Source organism: Ananas comosus, linkage group 24 (genome assembly GCF_001540865.1).
Source record: "Ananas comosus cultivar F153 linkage group 24, ASM154086v1, whole genome shotgun sequence".
Taxonomy (NCBI): domain Eukaryota; kingdom Viridiplantae; phylum Streptophyta; class Magnoliopsida; order Poales; family Bromeliaceae; genus Ananas; species Ananas comosus.
In genome coordinates this window covers 1,246,311-1,251,407 of record NC_033644.1, presented here as the reverse complement: position 1 = coordinate 1,251,407, position 5,097 = coordinate 1,246,311, and positions in this window count along the sequence as shown.

Genomic DNA, 5,097 nt, shown 5'->3' with positions numbered 1-5,097 from the left:
CCGAAAACGTTTTAACCCGGTGGAAAAAGCAAAAACGTCTAAGCCAGGCGAAAAAGTCGTTTGACTGCAAAATAAGTGGATTTTTTATGCAAATTGGCCAATAAATTTAGTTGATGTATCATTTTTGTATATAAATGACTCTTTGTTTTTGGAATCTACAAAAGGAATAGTAATGTCTTGCTCAAAATATCAGGAAAAAGAAGAAGAAGATGTCAGGTCGTTCCACAAGCTTTAAATTTTTTAGGTTAATCTTAAAATTTACAACTCATTAATTTCACTTTGTCGCTCCGTCATTTAAAAAGTTTCACTATGCTCTTTGTGGTTTAGTGCACTTTTCACTTTGCCGCCTTATAGTTTCTTTAAAATTCTCGTTATATCACCCTATTTCACATGGTAATTTTTTTTTTGGTGAAAAAAACTAAGGGGCTGTTTGGTTCGACGTAAAACTGGGAAAAAAAATTTTCGGTGGAAAAAAAGTTTTACGTATTTTAGTGTTTGGTTTGTAGAAAAAGAAAAATAGTTTTTCATGATGGTTGTTTGGTTGAAAGGAAAAGAAAATAGATGAAAACCGGTTTAATATATTTTTTATTGTATATATTATTATTGTATAATAATTAATATACTATATATATTATTATTATAATTTTGATATATAGATTAAATATATTTAAAATTATAATAAATATATTACATAATATATAAGAGTTATATATTTAAAAATATTAATAAATAATTACAAATTTAGAAATAAAATATTATATAATAATATTTCTATATAAAAATAAATGAATATATATAATAAATGAATATATATTTATAACTAATATATATATATATATAATATAATGATCGAAAAAGGATGAAAATCAAATAGAAAACTATTATATATTCTTTTTATGATTATATATTTATATATTTAATATACATATTATATTATTATTATAGGTTTTTTATAAGTAAATAAATTGAAATATATAATACAATAAGTATATAAATAATACATAATAGTATATTTATATTTAGTACTATATATTCACTATATATTATATAATAGATATTTATAATAATATTATATAGTAATAGATTTATATAAAAATAAAATTATTTTATATTATATTATTATATATAACTATATATATAGAGAGAGGACGAGAGAGAGAGAGCGAGACGGTGAGAGGAGAGAGAGTAGCGTCGTAGAATAACTTGTAAAGTATCGATGGGGGTGATACGTTTGTGTGTTTTTAGCCCTTGGATGGAGAGATGTACGAGGTTGAGATGATTGTGGTAGGTGTTGGTAGGTGGTGTCTGTAGCAGTGGAATAGTGTTTAAGATCCAAGGGCTATTATAAATCAAAAAGTAGATCAATGACTTAAAACCTCATAGCACCATAATGTGATACTTGTAAAAGTATCATAGCCTCAACTTTCTATAATAATATATATATATATATATATATATTATTATATATATTACACACACATAATGAATGAGAGAGAGAGTCCAGGGGTCCGGTCCCTCGTGGACTCTCTCTCACGCGGTCCACGAGGGAAAGTTCACCTCGTGGACCGCGTGCTAATAACTCGTGCGCCGCGATTTTTCAACGCGGGAGGTTTTCGTTTTCCGCCGGACGCGAGCGGAAAACGAAAAAGGCTCGTTTTTTGAAAATCTGTAAAATAAATTTTCCCAACAAATTTTTTACAGACAACCAAACAATGGGAAATTAATTTTTCAACCGAAAAATACTTTTCCGAGCTGTTTTACGAGGATCCAAACACACCCTAAACCACAAGGTGGACAAACTAAAATTTTTTAAAGTACAGGATGCTAAAGTAAATATTAGAGAGATGTGTCCCTTCGTAACGAGACATATCCTTTTATAAAAAAAAACATCTTTTCATAATACACAAAAGGATTAATTTCATACAAGTCCTTACAAATATAGTGAACTGTAAATATATTTCTACAAAATTTAACTTTTATATGTTGTCCCTACAAAAATTTTAATATTTTCAAATATATCCCTCTAGTTTGTTATCGTTAAACCACTGTTTATTTTATAAATGAAATAATTTTTTTGCCATCACAAATGTGTCCCTCCAAAAATCCCAAATGTTAATTGTAAATGGATAAAAAGATCAATTTACCTTATTAACTAACTAAGATTAAGTACTTTACCTATGGTTAACTAATTTTTTCTAACGGATTCTAACGGCAAAAATATATCTAAAAACATCAGGACTTTTGTAGGTACAATATATGAAAGTTGAACTTTGTAGAGATATACTTACAATTTACTATGTCTATAGAGACCTGAATGAAATTAACTCTAAACAAAAAGACATTTTTCACAAAAATAACTAATTGAATAAAACCACACAATCATTCGTTAATTTTAATATTTAAATTTCAAGTTGTTTTCTCACTTTTACTATTACAATATACACTAACAAGTTCTTCTTCTAGCGTATCGAATTATATACAATTGTTATTTTAGAAAAATTTAAAAAATGATTATGATGCCAAAGGAAGTAATAGAAAGGATAAAAGAACTTAACCCTTCTAATATGCACAATAAAAAATACCTTGAACAAAACTATTGTGCAAAACAAGCTTTTAGTAAGTTATAATATGTTGGGAATCGAATACGTGTCCTAGTACCGAATTTTAAGAATCTGCAACTCACTCCGATATTGACTGCTGTTGATTCGATACCGAATGTTGAAGTTTTCCAACGGAAGCGTCGAATCGAGTTTTTACTATAAACCCGTCTTCTCAGCAGAAGTTGATATACAAAATTAATATAGTTTAGTGGAGTACAGGGGACACTTTTTATTTAATTTTTTGCCTCTTACAAGTTACAAGGTTGATCCTATTTAAGTTAAACATGGTGAAGCTTAAATATACATCATTGGGTTGGGCTCATGCAATTAAGAGCCCAACTTTTTACCCTAATGTGGTTCGATTTGGCTCGGCCCATCATTGATCGGACTCGATTTGATCTGAACCGAGCCCAAAGTCGGTCTACGAGCTTAATCCGGGCCATAAATTTAGGTTAAAACATGCATAACTTATCTGAACTATAGATTATTTTGAATCTACTATCCAACCTTTCGATATTTTGATTTTATTATCCAATATTTCAATTTGTTTGATTAGAGGTAAAGTCTACGGTACTTTAACTTTAAAATTTGATCTAGTTACTTTAATGTATTAATAGTTGTGAGAATTGTATAAATTACCCTAATGTATTAATTAAAGTGCTGTTGACTTACTCAAATCAAATAAATTAAAATTTTGGGTAGCAAAATTAAATTTTTAAAAGATTAGGTAGTCGATTCAAAATGGTCCATAGCACAAGTAAGTTCCGTAAGTTATTATATTCATATTGCATTATTATGTCTCATTCCGTAATAAATTGTTGCTTTAGGGGTTGTTTGATTGCTTGAAAAAATATCAAAAAAAAATTGTGTAAAATGTTTTCCACAAAAAAATTGTAGTTTCAAAGTTTTTTCGGAAAGCTTTTTCCGATTTTATGATCAAGTAATGTTTTCGTTTTCCAAATTTTTTAGGAAAAATGAAAATACTAGTATTCTATAAAATTTGAAAGAAAAGTTTTCCGAAAAAACTAGTTTTTCTGAGAACTAAAAAGGCAAAAAACTGAAAAAAATAAAATAAAATAAAATACTTTTTACTTGAAAATTTTTTGTTGCACTTTTACAAAGAACCAAACAGTTCATCGGAAAAGTGTGGAAAAAGAATTTTCAAGAAAAAAATTTCCATTAAAAAACCTTTTTTTGAATTTTCGTCCATTTGGTTCTAAAGAAAACAAGGTTTTATAGAAAACTTTTTTTTTTTCATATTTTGTAGAAAACTAGTATTTTCGTTTTCTTAAAAAATAAATCTAGAAAACGAAAATGTTACTTTCTTATAAAAAACAAGAAAAAAAGATGTTAAAAAATACTTGTTTTCCTTCAAACTAAACGGGCGAAAAATTGAAAATCTTTGAATTTAATTTTTTTTTCATACATTTCTGAGGCACCAAACTATATTTATAGTTTGTAGAATATGAAGTGGTTGATTAATTTCCTATTTATTGCTAATTTAGATTGTTAGGGCCAATTACAATTGCTGCCCATAAGAAGTTGTTGGGCTCAAAAACTTTTGACTACAACCGACCGTCTCTAGAGCAAGTGGCAAAGGGGTTGATGGTTGGTACTCGAGACCCAAATTCGAATCCTAGTTGATTCACATCAAAGCGGGTAGCGTGCTGCCTATCTCTCAAAAAAAAAAAAACTTTTGACTACACTTGGACTGGGCATTGTATTTATGTAGCCATTTTAACTTAAGTACAACATATAAAAATAACAATATCCAATAAAAAATCTCTTTAATCGATTATAATATTTTACTATCTTAGGTGGCGTATCTGTTATAAAGAAGACTTTTTTTCTTCCTTAGCCCTACAAATAAGGAATTGCACGCAGAGAGCTCAATCCGAATCATGCGTCTCGCTTATATTTTCATACGAATATAATCTAGGTATTTATAGATCATTTGTATTTAGAATTAGATCCGCGTCAAGATCGAGTGTTTGTGATTTAGTTTGTTAGCATGCCCTTTTCCCGCTTGAACTTGTAGTTCACGGCTTCGTTTACAACTCAAGCAAATAACAATAGAGAAACCTAAGCAGAAAATTCTGGTGCATCTTTCGATCCGACCTTCTTCATAGAACTAGGATTCGTTACTGCAACGGGTGATTTAAGTGAAGAGTTTATTATATATCCATCAGCGGACTATATAACTCCGCCGACAGCCAAATCAGATAGTATGCATAAATTTTTTTTGTACGTACAGACTGCATGAGATCTGACTCTATTGACGATTGCCTACTCATGACCAAATTCTCCCTATCTAAATTGCGTATTTCAATAAAATGCATTAACTTAGAATCATTAAAAAAAAAAAACCTTGAAATTAAAGCCATATTAAGAAAATAAATAAATAAATAAATAAATAGAACCTAGTATAGGAGCTTCCCTCTTCTCCACAAAAGTCCCAGAAAACTAAAATTAAAAAAAAAAAAAAGACTCTGGAAGC